At 45.3% G+C, this 27,450-nt stretch overlaps 1 long non-coding RNA gene across 1 annotated transcript in view; it reads right to left on the reverse strand.

Annotated features, from left to right (window-relative positions):
* Positions 1-917: 917 nt before the first annotated feature.
* The window catches only part of LOC143660344 (uncharacterized), a 34,384-nt gene continuing 7,851 nt past the window's right edge, over positions 918-27,450 (reverse strand). The window contains exons 3-4 of the long non-coding RNA XR_013163974.1: positions 1,387-1,438; positions 918-1,189 (exon numbers count right to left, since the gene is read on the reverse strand). This is a non-coding gene — a long non-coding RNA (uncharacterized LOC143660344). The remainder of the gene's footprint in view (positions 1,190-1,386; positions 1,439-27,450) is intronic.

Below are 27,450 nucleotides of genomic sequence, written 5' to 3' on the forward strand. Positions count from 1 at the left end.
CGAAACCTGCTTTCACCTGAATTTTCTTTGATTTCTCTCCCAAGGCCCAGAGAGAAGGAAACCACGGGGAGGTAGAGAGGAAGACTCCTTGGTTCCCCGGCCTCCACCCAGGCCCAAGGCCAATGCCAGCAGCAGGGAAGAAGTGAGAGATTCAGAATTTCAGTGAGTGTCTCCAGCACAGCATTGACCCAGGCCTCACTCTCAGAAATTCTGAACTTAGGGTGGCCAAGGACACACAAAGCCTAGGAAGATTTTGTGTGTGTGTGTGTATGTGTGTGTGTGTTTTAAGTAAAAATGTAAAAGAACTCTACCTGAAGAAATTAACTTAAAAGCACATGGAAACTGGATGGTGTGATGGCGGCTCAGTGGCAGAATTCTCACCTGCCATGCCGGAGACCTGGGTTCAATTCCCTGTGCCTGCCCACGCAAAAAAAAAAAAAAAAAAAAAAAAAAGCATATGGAAACCACAGAAATCTCTCTGCCTTTCTGCTTTCATTTTAGAACAGAAAGGGCGCAGTCTGGCTTTGAAAGTGAGTGCATGCAGCAGGTGTGCACGTTTCAGTGAAGTATGAGAACAGTCCTGGTTCCACCATTAACTGGCCGTGTACCTCAGGAAAGTAGCACTTGCCAAACATGTTCCATGCATCAGACCTGGAGGAAGCCTCTTTTCCACACTCAGTGTTCTTTATTATTCAAAAATCAATAAGTGACCGTCATGTGCCAAGCAGCATGCTGGCAACTGAGGAAGGAGGGGTGGGAGTCCTCCATCCAACCCTCTAGGGGCTTAGAGAGAACCATTGCTGGTTAAACCTCACAATTACACCCATTAGGTGGGGGGTGCTCTCTCTCTCTCATTTTACAGAAAAGAAAACTAAGACTCAGCAAGAGAAAAAAACAAAGAACAAAACATTACCGGATGACTATATTTGTTTCCAGGCTGCTATAACAAATGACCACAAATGGGGTGGCTTAAAACAACAGAAATATATCCTCCCACAGTCCTAGAGGCAGAGGGTCTGAATCAAGGGGTCAGCAGGGCCCTGACCCTCGGAAGGAGGAGGAGGAATTCTTTCTTGTCTCTTCTGGAGGCTTCTGGAGGCTCCCAGCAATCTTTGGCGCTCCATAATTTGTAGTTGCTTTACCCCAGTTTTCCCTGGTCTTCATATGGCCTCCTTTTGTGTCTTCTCTTCTTATAAACATAAGAGTTGTAGGATTTAAGCCCCACCCTAATCCAGTGTGATCTCATCATAATTTAACTAATTGCATCCACAAAGCCATGTATCCAAATAAGGTCACGTCCTGAGGTTCCCAGTGGACATGGATTTTTGGAGAATAGCATTCAACCCACTACAATGATTAAGTGACAGAGGTGGGATTTGAACTCACTGCTTTGTGTCTCCAATGAAGAGGCTAATAAACCCTGGGGACAATTCTCCATCTGCAGAACAAGGAAAAGGAATTGATCAGATAAATTCTAGAGGTCCTGCGGTCTCCAACTTCACTTTTAGTTGAGTCAAATCCTAGGATTTAAGGTGAATATACATATGTAGTAAAATTGGGTTTGAAAGCCAATTCATCCAATGCTGTCATCTGACACATCAGGACAAGAGAGTAGCCCATGGTCACACAGCAAAACAATGACTGGAAAAGGACTTGAAGGCCAGGTCTTACAGTGTTGGGGCCATTCTATTTTTACACACACACACACAAACATTTTTAATAAAGGCATTTGTCACAGTTACTTTTTATGGCAGCATAAAGAAGCACTTAGGGGGCGGGCCGCGGTGGCTCAGCGGGCAAAGTGCTTGCCTGCTATGCCGGAGGACCTCGGTTCGATTCCCGGCCCCAGCCCATGTAACAAAAAACGGAAAAACAAAATACAATAAAACAAGAAAATGTTTAAAGATGTTTCCCTTTCTTCCTTCCTTCTATCCTTCCTTCCTTCTCTCTGTCTTTCCTTTAAAAAAAAAAAAAAGAAGCACTTAGGGGAGAAGGGACTCTGTCTCCTCCCTCCAGCTCAGATGCTACGCAAGCTCTCTGCTTAGGGGGTCAGGGCACCTCTAGAAAGCTTCATCCAGTTAACTGGAGTCCCAGTTTCTCCCCAAGGCAGGCAAAATCCAACAGATAAAGCCTGGCTCTCTCATTCCCCAGCCACAGACAGCGGAAGGGGTAAAGAATAATGCTGTCAATCAGCCGCCACATAATCACGCATTTTTAGAGTGTGCTCGTAATTAGTCTGTATTCAGAGTGCTGTGTGGGTAGAGAAATCTGCACCCAAGGAAACTCGGAAAACCAGCATGTTTGTTTGGAGTGACTGATCTACAGGAACCATATGCCAAGTGACAAGCAGCTGAGTCCCACCCCCGTCTTAGAGCAGCAAGAGAATCCAAAGCCATCCGTGGGTACAGACACACCTTGATACAGCCTTCCCTGTCCTCCCCAGCTCACATCACCTCTTCTTGCTCTGGCTTCCTGTCTTTTCCTTTCGCCAAAATTAGAAAGCAGTTTTTTATCCCTATGGCTGGCTTCTCAGGGACAGTGAGTGGCATCAATCAGTGTGTTGTGGGAGGGGAGAGATGGGTGCTGACCAGTATTAAAACTCTATTTCACAGCAAGAAGGGTGGCAGGTGCTTTACCCACATCCAGTCCTCCTGGCAACCCTACAAAGGATGCATCCAGCCACCTGGACCCCCTATGCTGTGCGCTGAATCTGCACACTGAGTAGAATGGAGTTGTTCCACTAAGACTGAATTCACAGAATCGTCTTCATTCATTGGATAATTATAATACATTATTATTATATAATATAAATCACTATGTAATAAAATTCTTAATCACTAGTGCACCCAGGACATGCAGTCCCAAATTATGTGCCTATCAGTTATTTCATTTGAGCCGATGAAAATTTTTAAAGTTTGGCTTGCTATTTACTGAGTGATTTTGGCCTTGTGTCAAAAAAGAAAGCTAATCTGAATTGTTTGCATTTCCATTTATGACAAATCCCAAACCATCTTCCTTTCCTTTCCTAAAGGCCCTAGCAAAGCACTTCGGATGGAAGCTGCAGCGCCATCACCAATATTCGAATTTCATGGATGCATGGGAGAAGGCGGCAGGTTTCTCTCTTTTGAAGGAGTATTTTCTATCTGATCTCTGAGTGCAGACTCAGTTATGTCCTGTGAACCTGCGAACCTAGGACACGATGCAAAAACAGCAGACGGGTGCGTTACAAATGGAAATAGATTATCACGTATCATATTATGTGATAATCTGCAGATGGGTATCAGATATTTACCTCAATTATGAATATGTCTCCTGAACTAAAAACAGCTCCCCACCTCTGCCCCATCCAGCCCTAGCTTATCACAGTGGGTACCTGCTCTTTACTACCAGAGCTGATTCATTTTTCTGCCTCTGGTGCCCAACCAGACAGTTCAGAGTCAGTAAATATTTTTGGCTGAAGCAGTGAATCAAGCAAAATAATAAGGAGATATTTATCCTTTGGGTTTATTTTATTGTTTGTTTTCTATATTTTGTTTTTGCCCTCGACTACGATCTAGGATGGTAATTCAGTGATTCTCCACCCTGGCAAGGAAATCAGTGTCAGAAGCTTGCTTGATGAGCCAGATACTGAGTCGGAGAATGATACAGTAGAATCTGCTCGTAAGAAAGGACCAATGGGGCAGGCCACGGTGGCTCAGCAGGCAAGAATGCTTGCCTGCCATGCCAGAGGACCCAGGTTCGATTCCCGGTGCCTGCCCATGTGAAAAAAAACAGAAAGGACTGATGGCTGGTTCCACACTTCAGTTGGTCTGGGATAAAGCCCAGGCTTTGGTGTGTTTTAAAGACTTCTCAGGTGATTTTTAAATGCAACCAGGACAGAAAAGATACCCAACAGCGGTGGTTCTCAAAGTGTGCTCTGCAGAACGGCGGCCTCAGCTTCAACCCGGTGCTTAGTAGAAACCTGAATAGCCCAGATTTGCTGAAAAGAAACCCCATGGTGCTTTAACAAGCCCCCCAGATGAGTCCAGAGTGTGTACTACCATGGGGTGGAGGACACACTCTTGTCCCTGAGGGTGGGGGCCCAGTGTGGGGAGACAGGATGCCATCCCTTCTTTCTTCCCAGATCTGAGACTCAGAATCTACAGTTCAAGACCACAGGAGCTACGGCAGCCCCAGGGTATATGTCACTGTTCTCCTGTTCTAAAAATTGCTACATCTGTACATGCGCGAGCTAATAAAAATGTCTGCACCCCAGGCCTGAGAGCTTCATTGCTCGGCAGAATACCTGGATCCCTCCATGTGTCCTCCCAGCATCAGGAGCACGTCTTGCCCAGGGGGGTGAGGGCGGGCTCCTCCAGCTGCTGCCCACCCCAGGCCTCACCCAGGCAAGGCGCCATTGCTAAAGCCTCCCGCCTTCCTCAGGGTCTCTCTGGGTCCTTTCTTCATTCTCAGGGTCCCACCTGCTTCATTGCTTCTCTTTACTCACCCCCATCCCCATGCCCAAACAGCCTCCATCGGAGCTTGTTCAGACCAGCCCCCTGACAGGGACATGGTCTGACCTGCCCAGCCACGGGCAGAAGCCCCCTCAGCTCAAGGACTTGCAGGAGGGGCAATGGGGAGAGGGGGGTGACCCCCTCAGTCAACCAACCCAGGAGGCAAGGCCAAAAAGAGGAGACAGCAATAACGTGCTCATCTATAAGGGGGTGGGCGTGGTGAAAGGTAGAAGCTGCCCTCTGGGGCTCCTCTCTAACCCACTCTGTGACCTCATCACGTCAGATTACACATCTGTACAACCACAACCGGAGGTAAATGCCATCAGCCAAGGGGGAAAGGGAGGAAGACGGGAAAGGAAGAAAGAAGGGAGGAAGTATTCCCATTGGGAAGAACCTAAGCGTGCCATGCGATGAACAGACCTGAGGCCACTGGGGAAACTTTTCAAGACACTATGCTTGAGGGAACCCCCTAACCAATGGTGGAGGCCGTTAGGCTGAGAAAGGGGTAAACAAAGGCAAGAGAGAGGAAGAGAAGAGCGAGAAAGAGGACAAGAAGATGGTGTGCTCATGATAATTAAGGCACCAAGAATGCTAGCTTACACTTAGCAGGGCTTCTACGTGCCAGGCACCCTGCTAGAGGCTTCCCAGGGACCATCTCAACCAACCCAACGAGGAGTTTTCTAAGAAATGAGGAGCCAAGGCCCCAAGGAACTCAGCCAAGGACCACACAGCCAGCACATGTCGGCCAGAGCCTGTGGTGGTGCTGCAGCTCTCCACCTGTCTTCGCAGTATCTCTCCCTCCAATGTCCTCCAAGTCCCCGTCCTTTTAAGTAAAGTGGCCGTGACAATGGCCACTCCCACCCGGTGGCTGTAAGGATTAAGGGCAGCGATCGACTTGTAGGACATGCCACACTATTGGAAACCTCGCGGGAACTCAACCACTGGGCTTTGGGATGAGAAGGAAGATGAGGAGGATGAGGAGCAGGAGTTGGGATGTTTTTGTCCACCTGAAAAGCCTCAACAGATGGCCAGATCTGCACGTGCAAGCACTCAGACAGCATGCCAGGCTGAAGGCACACGTGCACGGATGCCGACTGAAGGTCTCTGGGCCCCAATCCGCTGGCTTTCCCTGGCTTCCCCAGCCTTCCCCACTCCAGGACCCCTCTCCAGTTGTGGTCTGCGGAGCCCCTCGGGCATGGCTACCACGTGTGCCACTGGCTGGACCCACGTCATTGCCCTCCTCTCCTTAGTGCACCCTCTCCTCCTCGGCCTGGCCCCTTCCTGCAGCCTGTCCTTTTCCTCCCAGCCAGGAGTCACCAAAGGGCTACTTCTAACTACACTGGAGCCTTAAGATAGCAGCAGCAAGACGGACACATCCCGGAGTGGCCACGGGGGAGGGTGGAACTCCTCTCTCCATTGGAAATGCAGTGGGCCGAGATGACCGATGGGGGCGTCCAGCTGTCCAGTCTCACTTCCTGGCCTGCAAAACGGCTCCCTGGACAGGTGCTGTGAGGAGGAAGTGAGCTGGTAGGAAGCTCAATAAATAGGGGCTCATCTCCCTTCCCTCATTCTTTTTTTTTTACGTGGGCAGGCACCGGGAATCGAACCCAGGTCCTCTGGTATGGCAGGCGAGCATTCTTGCCTGCTGATCCACCATGGCCCGCCCCCTTCCCTCATTCTTTAACCACATGATCATGTGTCCAGACACGGCCTCACTCAGCCACTGCTCCCTGTGTCATCCCCTGTGTGCTGACTGTCCCCACGTGCCCCTCCAGATCCCGCCCCCTCCCCAGCCCTGTTCTGGGCCCTGGGCTGCTGACCTATCTGAGCATCAGCCACAGGCTTTCCCTTGAGCACCGAAAAGAGATTGAGGGGGAGAGGGTGAGGAGAGCCAGAGTAAGGGTATGACCCCCGGCGGGCTCTGTCCAGCTGCAGGTGGTGGGTGGCTGCACTCTCGGTCTGAAGGGCACGGCACCTGTCGGCGACTCTTTCCTGCAGTGGCAGCTCCTGCTAGATTTAGGTGACCCCTTCCCCACCCTCCACCTTCAGGTCCAGCAATGGGGAGAGCTCCCCTATGCTTCCAGCACCCAAGCACTTTACCACGTTGTGTTGCTTTTCCCTTAACTCTCCCCACACTGCCGTAAATAATCCATTTATCGACCTCTCATACATTCCTCTTTTCAAGAGCTCCGTCTGTCTCATTCGGAGAACGTGGCTGATAGACACGGCTTCTCTCTCTGTTCATAATGTTCACTGTCATTTGAAGCACATCCTTCCACGACCACCTTTTCCTAGAAACATCCCCAGATTTCCCCAGCCTCCAGGGGCATGTCTGTGCTGGCCTTCCACCCCACCATTTGGCCTGTGTCATTCTCTTTCATTGCCAGACCTCAGTTCCTGCCCACGGCCCTGCCGCAGCCCTGCCCATCAGCCTAAAGAGGTGCAGCTCTCCCTAACCCTGTCTGCACTGCCCTCAACACGAGCCCCAGCTACACGTTCCCTGGAGAGCTGTGCAGAGACCAAGAAACATTTCCTCCCTCCCTCATGCTCAGGGAGCATCACTTCAGCACATCTGGTTTAAATGCCAGCGATTTTTTACACTGATCTCTTCTCCACCCATGACTCATGGAAAGGTCTGGCATGGGGACCCTCTTGCAGCCTCCTCTAACCCATATAATGCACGAAAAGGAGCCTTCAGAGAACCTGAGAATACTGAGCTCGAAGAGAAGGCAAAGATCACCTGTTCCCATCTCCTTGTTCTGCTGATCGGGCAGTGGAGACCCAGATTGTTTAAAGGATTTGCCAAAAGCTATAAGGTGAGTTTGTCATGGTGTGGGGATCTGGCCCACTGCACTGAAGCCACCGTGCACCAACGTATCTCAGTGCTCCTTCAACTAAGGTGCTCTGGCACGTAGCACACGGAAATGTGCCTGGCGGATCTACGAGGCCATAGAAAAAATATGTTGAATATTCCTGGATGGCCTGTCATCTTCCAGGTTCCCAGAGGGGGGAGTGAAGAGAGTTAAATACAATTGGCCAGGATTAGGGTGAGGCAATGAGGCACTCACCTATGTGCAAAATTAAAGGAGGTGCCAAAAAACTCAGGAACCATGATATAAATTTCAATGCAACATTTAAAAAATCAAAACAAAATTAATGCTCCAACATCCGTGATGAACAAAATTTAAAGATTTTAAATAAAGATAAGATCTGACCTTGCCTCACCTGCCTCACCCTGATCCTGGCACTGATTCCAGTAAGACATTATTTACAAAAATGAGCTATAGTTTTTCAATTTGACTTTGTAAAATATTGCATTAAAATACATATATTAAAAATACAGAGGAAAAATAAAAAACAAAATTAAATATATATATATATATATATATTGGGTGCACAGGTGGCTCAGTGGTACAAAGCTTGCCTTCCATGCAAGAGACCCAGGTTCGATTCCTGGACCATGCACCTAAAAAAAAAAAATCGTATATTTGCATCTTGATGACTTGACTACTGAGTTTTTCGATGCCCCTTAAATTTTGCATCCAAAGCACGTGCCTTGCTCCGCCTACTCTCGTGCCAACCTTGCTCACTAGTAAGTCATTTAATATACGAGTTTCATATGCAAGCAAACAAAGCCTTAATGAGGAATGGAATGCAGGAGCCAGGTGATTATTGAGATGAAAAACAAATTTCAAAGCTGTTTGTGTTTTGTGCAATACCCTCAGGCTCCTGGAGGTCTGAGTATTTCTGAGGGGCATTTCATCTAAGAGTTCAACAAAATTGGAAAGGATTATCCTGGTAAATCAAGTATTCCACTTCTGAGACAGAGAACCTGAAGTTGAAAGATGTTTGTTGAATTATCGTGAATTACCAAGTGAGGGAATAAAGAGAACTCAGCAAACTGCTGGCCAGCTGGTTGAATAAAGACACACTTGCATCAGAATCCTTTCCTTAGAGTTAATAAAAAAGAGACAAGTGAGTGACCAAAATGTGCCCCATCTGAGCTGTCAAGTCGTTTTCCCCAACACTAATGTGCCGAGCTGCTGAAATAACAGGTTAGGCAACATAATTGTTACTTTGGTAAAGAAATTCCAGGGGGGTTGGTAGATATCAAATAGCATCACATTTACAGGCAGTCACCAGCGTTTAGGAAACTCGGACAGCTCCACCTGTATTCCAGATCTGCTCTAATTAACTCCCGAGTTGGCAGTCTAGAGCTAAAGGCGGGATCAGGAATCCTTGGGTTCATCTACATCAAATGCACCTCCTCCATCCCGCGACTGCCCCCTCCTCTCTCTGGAATAATCATCCCCTCCTCCCCAAACACTGGCCAACTTTGCATGAACTTCAAGACTCAGTTCACACATCAACTCCTTGCAGAAGCCTTCTCAGATGCCCCTTCTGCATGCATGCTGCCTCTTTGCACGTATCCATGCATTAACTCATCCATCCATTCCATAGATACGTAGGGAATGTATCTCACCCAGGACAGACTGGAACTCTCAGGAACGAGTAGGGGATGAAGAGACAACAACAGCACCCTTGCAGAGCTCCTGATCGACGGGCCTTCCAACATTCGTCTCACCTCTCTAGTGATGGGGTGCTTCACACTGAGCGCCACTAGTTTGTTTTCACTGGGCCTCCCCACTTGGGTGGAGCTCCCCAAAGTCATGGCCTATTCGTCTCTAAATCCCCAGGGCATGGTCCAGGACTTGGCCCAGGATAGGTGCTCAGTAAATATGGGAGTGAGGGAGAGAATGAGTGACTTTCTTGTATTGGTATTTCTGGTTGTCTGTCTGGCTACCATGCCATGGGCCGTGCACTCTGGCTGTTTCTGTACTTGCCCAAATACACTCAAGGGGAACAGAGCTTCTTCTCCCACTAAGTGGATCAGCGCCAACCAACTGGGGTAGGATTTTCTTCACAGACCCAATCAGTGCAAGCTTAGAGCCAACTGATGCACATGCCATTAAAAATTTTCCAAGGCTCCAGGCCTAATGTAATGTTTTTGATTGGAAAGTGGGGTAACAAATCTCTTGGAGAGGCATTCTTAATTACACAGCGTAAATACCTCCTCGAGCATAGCCACATCCATAGAAGCCTGTTTGGGTTGACTCTGCTCCCTAGCCCCCTTCCCCAACCACCAACCAGCACAGAGTAGGTGCAAAACCAACACCTGCTGAATGAATAAGCAGAAGGACCCAAACGTCCACCTTCTTGGGACAATGGGATTATCTGTGTTTCTGTAACATCAATTCCTAATGTTATTCCTCTTGCCAAAATCCAGAATCCAGATGTAAGTCTGCAGACTGTACTCACCTCAAAATACTAATGTACTTCTAAAATCCCAAGGCATGTTAGGAATTGTGGATCAACTCCAGAAGGATCAGGCCTTACTGCTGAGCCCTAATCCAATTTTCAGCATGCAGGGTGGGGGTGAGGGTGGGGATGGGGGGTTTCAAGCTTCAACAGCCACCCATCTCACAAGGGAGACCCAACAGAGCAGAGACTCGGGGTCACACGTGATCGCACGGGCATGGAGCAGAGCTGCCTGCTCATTTCCCTCTGTTGGCTGACCCTCCTCCCGACATGCCCTCCTCTCTGTCCTCCTCCCTGGCCTCCCAGCCTCTAGTCTGGACCACTCTCTGCCTTCTGTCAGTCTTTGCCAACCACTCTCTCCCATGCTCCAGCTCGGCCATGCTCCCACCTTCACTTGTCGGCTGATGCACCCCTGGCTGACCCTGGTTTTTGAGGCTTCCCACCATCTCATTCCCCACCCCTAAACCAGCCATACCTCTGAATGTTCCCCAAATTGAAAGCGCTGCATCAGTTCAAGGACAACTGCAGGCAGATCTGTCTCTTCTCTACCACAACCATCTCCTACCCCTTGGTTCATGAATGGCCCACGCCCATTCACATACACACATACTGTAGCATAGATTTATCCAACAGCAGTGGAGTGCCTATATGTGCCAGTGTAGAGGACCCAGCAGCTTTGTTGAGCACTTTTCACATACCAGGTCTTCATTTAGGCTCCTTGCCCCTTGAATCTCATTTCTTCCTATTGGGTTGATATTATGGTTGTTGCCATTTTATGTTCCATCTCATGGTTGGAAATACAGGGACTGAGGGAGGCTAAAAGGCCTACCCAAGAGCTCAGGGATGTGACTCAGCACAGCATCCTGGTCTCTTTACTTTCCACTGCACCACCCAGTCTTGCTGCATGTGATGTCATCATGTTCCCAGCCCACCTGATCAAATCACAGCCCTCCAGACCACACCATGGATGCCTGCTGCTATTAGGCAGGGCCTGGGCAGGAAAGGTGATGGTGCACTCAGGTTACATAAGAGTGTTTAATAGAAACTGTTTCCATAGGTGTGGGACTGATCAGAGCAGGGAGGCTGCCTTCACCACCGCAGGCCTAGAGAGGGGATGGGAGAAGAGGGAAGGTCACCAGAACCCAGAGCCAGGGTTGTCTGATAGGAGCTGTGCAGCAAGAGATACAGCCCAGTGTCCACAGGAAGGGACCATGGAAAGTGAGAAGTCCCAGCTTGCTCCCTTCCCAATCTCCCGTGAGCACTCAACAGTGACTAAAACCAAATGGAAGCCAGAGACCAAGGGTGCCAAATAATGTCCCAACCTCCCAGGACAAAAAGTAAGGGGCATCCTCTCTTGTCCAGGTGAAAACTTCACGTCCCCAGTGCAGGGGACATAGAAAGTCTCATCAGCTCCTGAATCACTGCAGGGTAACATCAATTCCATCCTGTAGCTGATCATAAGGTTTAAATTTGTAATTATTGTTTCTTCTTCCACATGCATTCCACACTCCCCTAACCCTCTGCAGTGCCTCTCTACCTTTGGGGTGAACCAAGCCTTCACAATCCTTGGTGGTCTTGCTGTTATTGGGGTGCCTTAGCTTTGGTTGGGTAGGATTGAGGAAAAGGGCATATGAAGAGGTTCCCTTGGGTCATAGGCATAATCCTCTCTGCCATTCCAGTGTGCCCTAGTAATTGAGATTTTCTTTTTCCTCAAGTTCAGCCATATACTTCTTTGTTTGTTGATTTAGCAGCACAAGGAACCCAAAAGGTCCAGAAATGTTTTCACTTCCAATTCATAAAATCCACCTCTGTGGCCCCAGAAGCATTCCTCCCTTGGACACCAGGAGCTCTCTGATTAGATTATAAAGAACAATCTCGGCTTGGAACAGCACTGCACATTAACCCTCAGTATAGCCCTGCATTACCCCAGTCTATAAAGGGGAAAATGGGCTCAGAGAAGGGGATTAGGTTCCCCATCACCACACAGCTGATATTTGAGTATAGAGTGTTGAGGGCTAAAATTTGGGCCCCTTCCCCTCGCCCATGCCACTGCCTTCAGCACTGCATTGGCTGTGATTGCCCTGGGAGGACAGGGTATGTATGCCCAGACAGACAGACAGCACTTTGTACTTCTGGAAACCATAATTCATTTCCCATCATGCCTCCTTCTTCTGCCAGCACCAGACATTGCAGAATTTTTTTTTAACTGTTTTTATTAATTAAAAAAAATTAGCAAACAAAACATTTAAGTATCATTCCATTCTACATATACAATCAGTAATTCTTAATATCATCACATAGTTGCATATTCATCATTTCTTAGTACATTTGCATTGATTTAGAAAAAGAAATAAAAAGACAACAGAAAAAGAAATAAAATGATAATAGAGAAAAAAAACTATACGTACCATACCCCTTACCCCTCGCTTTCATTTACCACTATTTCAAACTGAATTTATTTTAACATTTGTTCCCCCTATTATTTATTTTTATTCCATATGTTCTACTCTTCTGTTGATATAGTAGCTAAAAGGAGCATCAGATATAAGGTTTTCACATTCACAGAGTCTCATTGTGAAAGCTATATCATTGTTCAATCATCATCAAGAAACGTGGCTACTGGAACACAGCTCTACATTTTCAGGCAATTCCCTCCAGCCTCTCCACTACATCTTGAACAACAAGGTGATATCTACTTAATGCATAAGAATAACCCCCAGGATAACCTCTCGACTCTGTTTGGAATCTCTCAGCCATTGACACTGTCTCATTTTACTCTTCCCCCTTTTGGTCGAGAAGGTTCTCTCAATCCCTTGATGTTAATTCTCAGCTCATTCTAGGGTTTTTCTCAGTCCTTTGATGCTGAGTCTCAGCTCATTCCAGGATCTTTGTCCCACGTTGCCAGGAAGGTCCACACCCCTGGGAGTCAAGACATTGCAGAATTTATAGGCGCAGAATGTCTTCTTCACATTTTGCCAGGGCCCGGGTGCAGCATATTTCCTAGTCTCGACTGCCAGGCTCTGTGGATCACCCGGAAGCAGTTCCTCAGCTGCAGCACCCTATCCCTTATTGCCTGGCCTCGGTGGGAGGCGGAGACCCATCAAGCAGCACATCTCAGAGGACAGGGTTTAAAGGGAGATGCAGCCACCAAATAAGGCACCTAAGCAAAACCCCAAAGCCCCTCCGAATTAAAAGAGTTCCCTGTACTAATATATTAATTAAAATGAAATATTAATAGCTGAATTCTATTATTTATGGGCAGATTTTGGAGAATGGAATATTGAGATCCAAAGAGGAATTGATTTCCAACAACCTTCCCCCTCCTGAACAGGCTTGATTCGTGTCACATAATAAAGAGATAAGCTTATCGGCTGCATCGGTTCAAAGACGCCTGCTGTAAATGTTGATTTTGAACCACTAAGAAGATTATAAGCACTGTCATAAAATATCCTTCCAGGATGTAAATTATTCAAAGCTCTTCATGGGCAGACTCAGTATCTCATGCCTCGGTGAGCCCAGCTCCACACACTACATTTCATTTATTAAAGCCAGAGAGGCCCTCTGTTGATAAATCCCCCTAAATAAATGATAACTTTCATCTCCTTTCAAATTATTTCCACGACTGGAATTTAGAAACACGTGAGCCAGAGCTATCAGGAAATGCGGCTTCCGTAAAGCACGCGGACATCTTCATCGGGAAGCTCAGCTCCCACGGTGGTTTCAATCAGGCCCCTGTCCTTTGTGCCAGGGGTTGTGTGCCAGCCTGGAGGCCAGGCGTGGAGAGCCCCTCTTTTCATGGATGGAGCTGCAAGGCAAAGAACCTAAGGCAAGGAAAGGGTGAAGTGTCCAAACCTGCTCAGCAGCTCAATCCCAGCGTGAGCCTGGGCAAATCATTCAATCACTTTAAATATGAATCTGTCTTATAGGAAGGTAGGGAATGACATGTGCTTCCACCAGCAGATTCTGGAACATAGTAGGTTCCCAGTAAATATCCTTGATGACATCGCAGACTGTGGCGTAGACCCCACGGGGCCCGCTGTTTCTCACTTCCTAAGGACCACTGGAGCTTCCTCCAGTAGGCTGGGCTTCTCTCCCTGCCCCAAAGGCACCTAGAGCAGACTCCTCTTGGACTTTAGCTCTAGCATTTGCTCCTATAAAAACCAGGTAACCCCTACCTTCCTCCTTGATGGATCCTATAATTTCCACACTTGGATTCCTTCTTTCCTTTACAGCTATCCTCAGATATCTATGGGATGGCCACCATGGGACAAGCATGGCTCTGGGCTCTTTTCAGGTACACTGTTGTGGCATCTTCATTACAATACCGCGAGGAAAGGCCTGTTACCCATTTTTATAGGAGAGGGAATTAGGCTCAGGGTGGTTAAGTGACTTGCTCAAAGCCACACATTGGGTAAATGATGGAGCCTAGATCAGAATCAGATTTCCTCTCTGTTCTCCTGACCCTCCTGCTCCTGGTCCCCACAGCCCAAGGCTTGACACTTGGGTTCACCTCATCCTGCTGTGAGGTCCTATGGGACCCTGCTGGCAAAAGACCTGTATTCCCAGAGCCTCAGAGCCTGCTGGGGCACTAGGTCCTGGCACTCACTGACCTTCACAAGGGCTTGGCAGGGACACGATGGCCCCATGATCTCAGCCAGAACAGCCCCCTTCACTCACGGTACCCCAGTTCCTGCAGGCTTTACCCTGAACAGGTTCAGGATCACAGCAGTAGCTCCTGTCCTTTCCTTCTGCTTCCCTTTCACCATCCTGTTCCTCTAAAACAAGGATACCAATGACACCTCTTCCAGCCAGTAGCTGTGAAGAACAAATGAGACCATGGAAGGGCATGTTCTGAGCCCATCTGGCACCCAACTGGTGCTGGACAAAGGCCAGCTACTATTACTATAATCCAGGGGGTCTCTGCCTACATGGTGCTGCCTCCCAGATCATGCTCTCCCCACCTTGCACCAAGCATTGTAGATCCCACAGCAGAAAGCTGGCACAAAGTGGATGGTCAGCCAATTGTGAATTGCCAATCAATTACTTCATGGTTTTTAAAGCAGGTACTAAGAAGCATCAGGAGCAGCTGCATGGAACAGGGGAGGGTGCAAAGCTCTGGGCTCAGACAGGCTGCAGCTTGAACCCTGCCTGTGACACCTTTCAATGGGTGATGGAGGATGAGTTGTTCAATTCCCCCTCAGCCTCTGCTTCCACCTCTGCAGAACAGGGGCTGAGTGACGGGTGGGTAGGAAAACTGCCAGGGCATTATGTTTGGAAAGAGAAATTGTCCCAACGTTTCCAACACATACCATGGACACTGTAAATATTGACATCCTTTTTCCTTTTCACGTTTTTCTTTCGTGTGTCCTATTTCTTCTCCTAACATCTGCCTTACTGGTTTCTTGCTTCTGTGTCCTCTGTTGCAAAAGCCATCAATGCAACACTGAACTCCACCTTCTCCATCTTCTGCCTGCTCTCACATGTTGGAGTGTCTCGTGTTAACCCAGTGGCCATGCTTTCCTTGTCTCCTCAGGGGGTCCTCAGAACCCAGGTACAAGGACCAGCGCCTGTCTCACACTGAGCGACAGTAGCTTATCTACATTCCACAGATGCCCATGGAAGGAACTCCTATTAGCTATGAGAAGGAGCATTTCACAAAAAGGAGGGGCCCCCCAAATAGCCCTATTTCCCTCCAGACTGTGTGGGTTAGATCATAGCAAGAATCCAATATTTTAACCTAACACTGGGAAAACAAAATGGCGATTCATCGTAACCATGCCCAAATCAAGCTGAGTAATTGCTCAACGAAAAGTTTTAAATTCTTCCATTATGTACAACAAAACAATGCAGTACATAAGCTCACACACACACATACACAGACACGCACACACAATAAAAAACACAAGAATAACCAGCAGTTTGCATGAAGATTGCAAATTGCCTTGCAATGTCGTCAGAAGGAATAGGTGCTCTGAATTATCCAGAGCGCAGACACCATCTGAAACATTTCGCTCCCACAGCAATTCTGCCTTGTCAAGAGCTGACAATCAGACATGCAAAACAAGTGCTATATATGAATTTTGCAAAAGTATCACTTTGGGAAAACAGAGACCAAAACAAATTGAAAAATCATATAAATAATTACTCTTGAGCTCAACTCTAACATGAGAAAGGAAGGCAACATAAGCAGAAATGCTAATTAATATGACAGTTTAATTACAGGGCACAAATTAATAATCCAGAATTACTCCGGATTTCCAGCAGGCAGCACATCTCTGTTTGTGATCTGAGAGGTGTGGGCGCAGGGGCCACCCACTTAGGTTTGCTTTGCCAGGTGCCCATCTGGAATGGCATCAGAAAGGAGAAGTGGGGGCCCTGATGGAGGAGGACCAAGTCCTCCCAGCCCCCAGCTCTCTGGACAGTCAGAGCCCTCATCAACATCAGCAGGTGGAAGCTTCCTCCAAGACTGTTTTTCTAATTAGGAAGTCATTCCACATGCAGCTAAGGGCCCAACCACAAATAAGCTAAGGACAAAATGAAACCCAACATGACCTAAGGAAGGGATATTTTCAGCAGCCACTATATGCCAGGTACTCTTTCAGCCCCCTCTCTGTCTCATTGTATCTGTGCCTCCCCAACCCCTCAATTTATTTTGGTTTTCATCCCAAAGTAATAGTTTTGCAAAGTTTATGAATAACACTTGTTTTGTGTGTCTGATCGTCAGCTCTTAAAGAGGAAAAATCACTGAGGGACCAAAATATATCAAGCACAGTGGGGTAGATGGCATCATCTAAGTGTAAGTAATTATCCCATTCTACTCTAGATGATACCATCCACCCCACTCTGCCTGATACATTTTGCTCCCACAGTGATTTTGCATGTGGCTGGAGGGAGGGCGAGGTATTCTAAAGGCAGAATTCCAGGGCCTTTGCGCAGAGTAGGAGCGAGAGGTGGTGGGGCTGTGGAGTGGTGAGGAATCACAGGATTGTGCATTCTGTGTTGCTCTAGGAAATTATCTCTTTGAGCCTCCATTGCTTCATCTCTGATATGCAAGAAACAATAGTCCCTGCTATGTAAGGTTGTTCTGAGAAGCCCTTGATATGCATATAGAATTGAGAGCCTAGGGCTGGCACTTTGATGATGATGATGTGATGGTGATGGTGATGGTGATTAGTAAGAAGAATCAGTAGCACCAGCAGTACTGTTAGTGTGCCTCCCTTCCTAACCCATTATAGAAGGAGGGTAGAAACAAAGCAGAAAAGACTCAACCTAATTCAGCTCATTTCTACATTCCTGGCACTACAATAGGAATTTTCACATCATGTCCTCACATGTCCTCATTCCTTCCATTTTACTGATCATAAAACTGAGACTCAACCATGTCACATAGCTTGTCCACACTCACATAGGTAGAAGGTGATGGTGCTGGCTCTGGATCTTAGGGATCTAGTCCCCAAGCCCACATTCTCTCCAGTGCCCCACAAGGGAAAGGAGCAATGGACAAGGAATGCCTCCTGGAAAAATGACCTCCCTTATGTCTATTTGGATGTCATTTGCCCTCCACAAGCCATAGCAGTACAAAGTAGTCACTTCTGATATTCATTGTTCATTGTGTGTAACCACAGTTGATTGTGTGTAACCACAGTGAAACCTGGTTGACTATACCCTCCAGCCTAGCCCAGGAGTGGGCAAAGAGGAGTCCAATACCTAGGTGATGGTAGACAGACTTTGCTTCTCTGCAGTCTTGGTGGCTCTATCCATTGCCTGCCAACCAGGGAGAATGGAAACAATCACAACCTCCCTCCAGTTGCCCTTCCTGGCATGTCCCCCTCTCTACATGTGGCCAGGCTCCTCCTCATTCTTTCCAGTTACAATGGAGGGGAAGTCCCAGGAGCCAAACCCTGTGCCCAAGCTCTGAACTGCATTCCCTGGAATTTTCTCAAACACCTGACACTATTTATTCTAATGAAGTTTTTCTTGCATTCTAATAAAATTTTAAGTATGCTCATCTTTCCATATTAAAAAAATAGCAATAAATAAAATCCCATTACCTTCAAAGCCTGTGTCTTAAAAGAATTGTCTATATTTGTTCTTCCTGTTTTCTTCCCATCTATCCACCCCTCAGTCCAATCAACCTCACCTGGATTTTGCTCCCATCACTCCACCATAGAAGTTATTGATAAATCGATGGAAATTTTCAATCCTCAGCTTACTTGAGCTTTCAGATATTTTGGCAGAGTTGCCCACACCCTTCTCTTTGAAACTTCTCCATCTGAGTTCTCCATCTGAAACCCAGAACTTCAGTGGTTTTCTCCTGCCTCTTTGAAGTTCCTTGAAAATTGCTCTAACTGCATCATTCTCCTCTAAGGGTTGCAGATCTTCAAGGTTGGTCTTAGGAACTCCTCTCTTATTTTATATTCTTTTCCTGGGTAAACTCATCCATGCTACATTACTTATAATCTATTATGGTGCTTTTGAAATTCATATCACCAGCCCTGACTTTTCTTCCCTCTCTGTCTCTTCATCTCTCTCTATGGTTCTCTCTCCACAGAGCTTCATGGGTTTCCCAAATGCTCCTCAAATTCAGCATAAGTAAAACTCCTGAATTCATCATGCGCTCCCTATCCCATCTTAGTGCCCTCCCGCTAATTTGCATGTCAGAACCCAGGCAGAATCTGTCATCCCTTTTCCTCCTTGCCTTCCTATAGCATATATGCCACCAAATACTCTTTATTATACTCTCCAAATAACTCCCAGATGTGTCCACTCTTCTCTACTTCTACAGCCCCTTTCTGGGACAATCTTCCATCATCTTTCAAATGGCAGGTTACCACAGCCTCTGACTCCCCATGGCTCCTAGGTTAAAGAGCAAAACCCTATGCATGGCCCACAACAAATTTGCCTCCCCAATTGTCCTTGTCCCTGACTCCCTTCCCATCCTCAACTGACATTCCATATACACATTGGCCTTCTTTCAGTTCCCAGAGGGTCCACCACAGGACCTTTGAACAGCTATCCTCCTTCACCTAGGATGCTTGTTAACTTCAGATCACAGTTTAAATGTTACTTCCTCATGGTATACTTCCTGATCCCCAATCTAGATCCATCTGGTACATATAACAGTTGAAATTTGGCAATCATTTTTAAGATTGCTTGGTTATGTCTAATTCCCTCAGCTAGCCAGTAAGCCACAGAGAACAGGGAGAGAACAGGGTCATGGCTGGTTTTGCCCACCAACTGTATCTCTAATATCTATCCTAGTGCCTGGCACAGAGCAAATGCTCAGTAAATATTTTTTGGATGACTCCCAGAGCCCAGGGGGATGCCATTGCATGAATGTGTGGAATGAATCAGAGCTCTTAGTACTCTGAAAACTGGGTAGCTTTGCTTTGCCCTTTGGGCCATGCAGTTAAAGAAAGGTGTGCATCATCAGAAGGATAGGATGGCACTCAGCAATGGCCAAGGAAACTCCAGAATGAGAACTTTGTCTTGCTCAGCCCTGTATTCATAGAATAGTATTGGGTAAAGTTCGTGTTAATTTAGGATTTGCAAGAAAGAATGTGTTGAGTTTTCCTTTGCCATTTGAATTACCCCTCTCTATTTCCAGCCTGTAGAATTTCCTTGGGTTTCTTCAATGAAAGCCCTTTGGAGACTGTCAAATAATAGACCAAGGTCATTAAATAGCTATTTTTCCCTAGTTAACCTGAAGGAGGTTCCTGGGCCACATGGGGTAACGGTAGCTCTAGACCACCCTCTGTAACCACAGCAGCTACTCTTTATCTATGCTTGCGAAAGTTTTCTATGACCAGAAAGAAAATTTTAAAATTTGTAAACTATTATTATTGTATCATGTGCCTTACACCAAAATAACTTTCAAAGTACTTGTTGAGTGGTTTTGTTTCCCCAAGTGGTTCTCACATCAACCCTTTAAGCTAGAATGAGGTGACTCAGGGAACTTAAAGGGTTTACCCAAGGTCACACTGCTAGTATGGACCAGAGCATGTAGTCAAGTCCAGGACACAGGAATGGTGGTTTAAGCCCATTTTAACTATTCCTTCTGGAGCTAGGTGACTTTGTGAACACCTTGGAGATAGGGCAGTATGCATCTGAACACCAGTTTTCTCTAGGTGGTGGGATCATGAGTAAATTGATTTTCTCCTTTATACATCTCTGTACACATATCAATTTTCATAATTAGAAAATTCAGAAATATGATTATAAAGCAAGCTAAGCTATAATGGGAAAACAGAGGACAGTCTCCTACTCACCCTTGAGGCAGGCAGAGGAAGGCAACTGATGATTTAATGCTGGTTCTGAGCCTTGGAGATAAACATGAATGTTTTCCCAAGTAAAGAGATGGGGTGATATCAAACTGGGTAACACCAACCCCAGCAGCTCCTGAGACAGGCAGACCTGACTTTGCCAGTTATCACTTGTGTGATCCTCAAGTCTCTTAATCTCTCTGAACCTCAATTCACCTCTTTGTGAAATGGTGGAAATGTTGGTCAAGGCTCTTGACAGTAAGTGACAGAAATACAACCTATACTAGCATAAAGAGAAGAAGGAATTCACTGAGTCACATGAATGAGAAATTAAGGAATCTTGCTGCAGACATAGCTCTCTGATCATTTGTGGGCTCTGCCTTCCTCTTCTTAGTTCTTCAGCACATACTCTTGTTTAGATGTTCCCAGATCAGCAACTCCAATGGAAATAAAACCTCTCTCTGTGCCCTCATGCCTTGCCCAGGGGTGATACTGATGGGTCACTCTTGGCACAGCAAAAGTCACTGTGGCCAGGGCAAGAGGAACTCAGATGAGTCCATGCAATCCCCTGTGCCCACCCCCGGGACCAGCAGCTTCCTTACTGGAGACCCAATTCTCGTATGATGAATGCTGAGCAAAGCAAACTCCCAACTAAGCTAGACAGGGTGAGCATTTCCATTGGCCAGAAAGTCCAACTTAAGTGTGCTGCTTAAGGGTTTAATTAACTTATGAAATGCAATAAATAATAAGTAAGTTTTGCTACACAACATTTCTGTACTTTCAGGGTAGAGAGAGAACAACATTAAAAACAAGGTGATGACACAGGCAAAAAAAGAAATGCCCTTTCCAAAGAAACAGCACCACAAGAAGCTAGGAGGAAATCTTTATGGCACAAAACCCAGAGAAATCAGGCATGTCGCCCTTACATGGATTTTTTTTACATGGACCCTTTATGGTCATCAAGTTCTTTTCAATGAGTTCCTTTTGCTATTTAACTTTTTTGAAAATCGGAGTCAAGAATTGCAGAAGATGTCCCTCCCTCAATAAAACTCCAAATAAATTAGATATTGAACAAGACACTGAGATCCTGAAAAGAATACATAACATATCAGGCCTCAGGCTATTGGAAGATGATAAATTGTGAGTTTCACTTGAATAAGATTGTGTCTCCTCACTATCTCCTGTAAGAGATTTGATAGCTTTTGTTTTTAACCTATGAAGATTAAAATCAATTCTCAGTGAGAGTTGAAAACCCCAAACCACAGAGCTACAAATGTATCAATTCATCAATCAGTCAGTCAATAGATCAACATGTCCATACTGAGGCCATCTGTTGCTAGGCATCTGGAGCAAAGGAAAGAAGAAATATGACCCCTGAAGATTCTAGATAAGAAAAGCTACACTTGAGAAGGCAGCAACTCCAACTTTTAAGGCAACTGTACACATATTTTCTTTAGAATTACACTGGGCAGGGAATGCCCCGTCTTCTCACCTGTATTGTCTTATGGACATGCTGGACTTGGACCCTGGACTAATCCACAGACTTTAACTTAGGCCTTTTTCCTGTTCATATGTCTACACTGGCAATATCATTCTTTATCCATTATCTGGGTTTATAGATCCTACCGTGTTCTTGGGGCATATCATGGGAAGCAGAAATGAAAGAAAGAACAAAGCACGGGCTTTGGACTCAAAGGTTCAAATTCCACCTCCACCATTTACTACTTTTGAGACTTCGCATAAGTTTCTCAGCCCTTCTGAGCCCTGGTATCTTTAACCACCAAAATATAAATAGCAATAGTAATATGTACCTTGAAGCACTGCAAGGATTAAATGAGAGTATGTGCCTGGAATGCTTAAAAAACAACATGGTTCACAGTTAATAGTAGTTTGCTATTGTTACAATTGTTGTATTCGTTGGTGGTAGCAATTTTATTTCAACTATCAGGTTAATCCTAGAGTGAATTATTTTAGTCTCTATCAAAATGTGTATGGGCATGCTCTTTCCTCCATTTTTTTCCTCCAACAAACTTCCTCACCCTATATAATCCTATTAAATTTTACAGACTTCTACTTACATGACACAAATATCCCTCTGGCTTCAGCCTAAACAAGAACTAATTGTTCCCTTGTTCGTCTGAGTGTGAGTTTGTTTTCAAGATGAAACATTTCAGACTCCGTTTCCTTGTCCCTTGGCATTTTTTAACAACTGGCTCTGTATGAATTAACCACACAGATAGAGTTTCTTGGAACAAGGACATACGAGTGTGTGAAGCAAGTGGCTTTACTTAAAGCCACAGTTCTTAATTTCAGCTAAGAAACAGCTGAAGGAGTATATTACAGAATATAAACTTAGAAGTTTAATTAAGAAAATGTTTCCATCCTTTCACCTTCAGTGCAAAAGCAACCATTGTTCTTTCCTTTACACAAGTGAATCTGGCATGACTTACTGGCACCATTTTCTTAGATTTCCAACAGCATTAACAAGTCTTTAAGCATCATCACTAGCCTTGACATGAAGATAGCAGTGAAGGATTTCTGAAGAAAAGTGCCTAAGACAGAAAAGTAAGAGATTCAAGTTGAAATCCTAGGTCTGCCACCAAGGTCCAGGCAACCTTGAATAAGTTTCCTCTTCTCTCTGGCCTCAGTTTGCTCATCTGAAAATGAGGGATTTAGACAAAAGTATTGACTAACTGTCCTTTAAGCTCTGGCACGTGGTCACACTATGGTCTTCCCATATCGTAAAATTTTATTGCTCTTATCTCTTCTCTTTCAGCTGCCTTAAAGCCTCATCTGCTACTTCTTGCTTGTCAACAACAATAATAACCAATATTTATTGAGTGCCAAATAAGGGCCAGAGACTGGACCAAATACTACACAAGGCTTATCTCATTTAATTCTTGCTCCAAACCTCTGAAGATGATGCTATCATTATCCTTAGTTTATACCTGAGGAATCCAAGGATACGAAAGATTGAATGAACTACTCAGAGTCACCCCTTTGGCAAGAGCTTTTGGGGGGCTTGAAATGCTGGTTCCACATGCTACTGCCTCTCAACAATTCTGACCTAGCTTTGCCAAGGCCACTTCTTATCTTCCCATTTGTCTCTAAAGCATCTCTCTCTGCTTGTCAGGTCTACTTTGCCCTGTCCAGTCTACCCTGGTATACAGGTCTTGGCTTAGGTCTTTTAGGAGAGGCAAACTTAGAGGTGAGCCAAGGTAGATTCGAGTGCTATCTCTGCCAGGCAAAAATGTGTGCTCTGAGAACATTCCAGGAGCCTGGTTGTCCTTCTTTCTTTAATGGAGCCCACTCATTGGGGCTGATAAGAAAGTTAAGTGTAATGTTTAGATTAAGTCCCTAGCACAATTGATGACACCAAGCAAACATACCCTGAGCAATGATCTTACTTTCGACCTACCCATTGCCCATTTTCCTTTAAGGCTGAACCCTTGAAAAGTTGCCTTCCTGCTTTTGGAATCAGTTCTGCCTTCTTTGAATCAGTCCAGTTCCCAATAAGAGAGGTTGAACACCAAAAGCAGGGTTATTCGAGGAGGGTCTATTTCCAAAGGGGATACGCACTAAAGAGGTACTAAAGGAGTCCAGCAACCTGGGGTTTGGGACCAGGAAAGATTTTTCCATTCTCAGATTGTAAAAGGGATCATCGAAGTGAGAGGAGAGGCAGTTATTAGCAGAAACCAGAAGGGAGAGGAGAGGAGAGGAGAGTCAGTTTCTGGGGGAAGAACAATGGGTCTTTGGTAAAGGACACAAGCATTCAAGAAGTGAGCTAGGGTATAAATACTTTAACCACGTACTTTAACATGAATGTTAATTCCAGAAACCTAGAACTGGTCTGAGCTACTTTGCTAAAATACCTGTATGACACTAACCATTAGCCAAGACATGAAGCACACTGATTAATAAAGTTGCTACATAACTATGGGTCTAAGGAATTTGGGACCCACAACAACTTGTACCAGATTATCAGCATTGTTTACTGACAATGGTAAGAATGATGATTTAACTCTCTGCCTTCCCTCCAAACTCTTTCTGGGGTTCCTCACTTGAAAGCAGTGGGCAGAGCAACTCATTGACATCATTCACACAAGGAAGAGAGAAGGTTGGAGAAGGATAGAGATTGGATCTCCCATTGCTTTCCCTCCTCCCCACTGCTCCCCACTGGAATAAAAACAATATTTATATACCAAGAATCATATTCCCCTGGCCTCCTTTACATCAGAATATTATACATGTAGACGTGGTGGTCTCACCCACGTGTACATGAACCCCCCAAAGACCCTATAATCCCTCTTTCCTGTGGACATCTCCCTTTACCCATCTTAGGGTCTGGCATGGAGGGGAGCATAGAAAGTGTCCATAAAAAGTAATTGAATCTTCAGGAGCCCCAGCAAGCATCATGGAGAACCAGCCAGCTGCTCACTTTCCCCAAGGCTGGTCCCTTTGTATAACTACCAAAGACCTTACTGGTTACTAAGCAGCTAGAGAGATATTCAGGAAGGAGGAAAGAGACAGCCAAGGGGGAAAGAAAGTGTTTGCAGGTTGAAGTCTAGTCACAATCATTCTCCAAGTACTTCTCCCAGTGACATTAGATAAACAGAGATGGGAATCACATCTCAATGTGACAGCTTAAAAGACATGTCAAGAAACAATTAAAAAGATCTACAGCAGCTCAGTCCTGAGAGGCTTTTGTCAAAGTGAGACCATGTCCCATAAGGGACGATATAACTCGTGAGCACACACTTGAATTCTTGAAAGTTAGAACCACTGGGACTTGGAACAAGAGATTAAGGGAGACTGGAGAACTTGATCCTCCATTGCTCACCAATTGTGTTTGCAAAATCACCTGTAATCAATAGTGCAGAGCACCTGCCCATCAAATATCTGCCCAAGCACTCTACCTTCCAAACCTGGTCAAATTCCCACCTGTGAGAAGTAATATTTATAGAGTATTGCCTGAAGAACGTGTAATCCATCACTTCTTTTAATCAGCAGTTTTTCAGATCATCTTCCCCAGAGCCCTGGAATTCCTGGGGGTATCCCTGAAGTTCCCTAAAAACCAATCTCCTCGCTTCAACCGATATCCAAAAAATGCCAGGTCTTCTCTATTACATACGGGAAGTTGGAACTACTTATAAGTCATCACCTTTTTAAAAAAGGATGCAGATGCTTTAGAATAGAAACCATCACATTAGCCTATGTTTTATTCTGTGATCAAACCAGAGTGTCAGAAAGTTGCAAGCCTGGGCCATGCTACTTTGCTCTTCTGCTTTTAGAATTTCTTTTGCAAAATGGAGCTTCAATGGAATTCCATCAGCTCACATTGTGGGGCCCCATAAGAAACAACCTTTTGAAACTCCTGAAATGTCCCTTAAAGAAATTCTTTTGGTGAATCCATGAGAGCATTTCCTTTTCTCTATCACCAAAAGTTGGGATTCTATTTTGATTCTGTCATGTGGCCACTATGAAATGAGAACTTGGTCTTGTTTCCATCTTGGCCTTGACCTCTGGGAAATTCAGTGCTATCTCTGTGGCCCATTTTCAAATATAAAAACCCTGTACCCTGACAGATTCCATTCCCTACCCCAGTTCCTTAAGTTTCTTATTTTATCATTTTGGATGATATTTATTTGCATGAGTAAATGCAGAATATAAAGGAGGGAGAATACAAATATGTAAATAAATAAGAGTAAGTGACTCTTGAAGAAAAAGGAAGTAACTTGGTCCATGAGGTTGGCTTTCCCCTTCCAAATTCTCCACTCCAACAGAGGGCTCTAGACTCAAGGGCTATCCCTCCCGGTCTTCTCCACACCACACACTGCAAGTGACCCCACTCACTCTTGTGAATTGACAAGCATGACAGAAGCACAAATGAATTAGGTACAGCCTTCACTGTGCCAGTGCCCAGATAAAGAGAAATCTGCCCATAGCCAGGCCCACAGAGGTTGCCATTTTTCTTCCTGAACTCTCTCCACTCCCTAGGGGTCCATATCTAATTCATGATGCAGGAGCTAAAACCATATCCAGATATATTTCCTTGATGATTAAACATTAAACACACAAGTATTTCAAAGCATTTGAAATAACTCAGAACTAATGAAGGACTAATTGCTTCATTCTGTGTATTCAAATAGTGATGTTATTTGAAAAAAAAAATGCATTCTTATGTCAACTGTCGCATCAATTAATTGCAAATTTTCCAACAGTTAGCTGTAGTGTGATTAAAGCATATGAAAATAATCTTTTAATTAGCTTTCATTTCGAAACAAATAGACAATTAAACCAAAGAAGTAAGTGTGAAAATTCTGTTGGTCTGCTTGTTTTTTTTTGGGGGGGGGGGGGGAGGGAGAGTGTGCTTGTACAAATAATGACTGTATATCATTGGAAATTATTTCCTTTGCTGACCTAATACTTGTTACAGTAATTCAATCTTTTCCCTTTAAGATCCTTTCTATTTCTTGCAATCCTGTACTCCTACTGTTTCCCCAGAAGCATAAATGCATACCCAGATGAATAATATCTTATTCAAGAATATCTTTTTGAGCAGAGCTATTCAAAGTACCCGCCATTCTTACTGAAAATATCATTGTACAAATCACTGGTGTTTAAAAAAGAAAGAAATCTGTTTTGACAACTAGGTCATTAATTATTTCACACGCACACACACACATACCTGCTGTGAAACATGGTCAGGACTAGGGTGAGAAAAACAGGTGCATACCCCACAAAATTTGAGGAGGGGCATGCTGCCCAGTGATGACACTGCCTTTACATGACCCTGGGTGAGCGTGCCTCCTTAAATTTTTTCACCTAGCCTTGCTTGTCCCACCCTTATCCCATCCTGTGAACCTACTATGTGTCTGGTTCTATTCTAGAACCAGTTGACAATTAGCAAGGCACTGTAGAGTCTATCCCAACCAAGCTTTACATGCAAGGACGTTGGAGCTTGAGAAGGGAAAAGGACATGCTCAGAGTCTGCTATGAAAAGGAGAAGACAAAGATAAAAATGGCAAGTTTCCAGTTCATATAGCGAACAAGCATTTCTTTGGCATCTCCCCTGAATGTAACGTGTGAGAGAGCACCAGTCTCCAATGGGCAGCCTTATCATGGAACCCACACTCTGTAGGGCAGAGCAAGGGATACTGAACCTCCCTGGGCCTGTGGATCATTTCTTCAAATGAAGAAGATATTAGTCACTGGGGATGCTGGGGAGACCAGGAATAGTAATGTGAGCTGTGTTGAGCAGTGACTGGCTTGGAGTAAATCACTGTCATAGCCATAGGTAACATTTTATAGGTAAAATACTATGTTCCAACCACCAAGCCACATGCGCTATCTGAATTGTATTATTTAAATTGTAC

This window comes from Tamandua tetradactyla, chromosome 16 (assembly GCF_023851605.1).
Source record: "Tamandua tetradactyla isolate mTamTet1 chromosome 16, mTamTet1.pri, whole genome shotgun sequence".
Taxonomy (NCBI): Eukaryota; Metazoa; Chordata; class Mammalia; order Pilosa; family Myrmecophagidae; genus Tamandua; species Tamandua tetradactyla.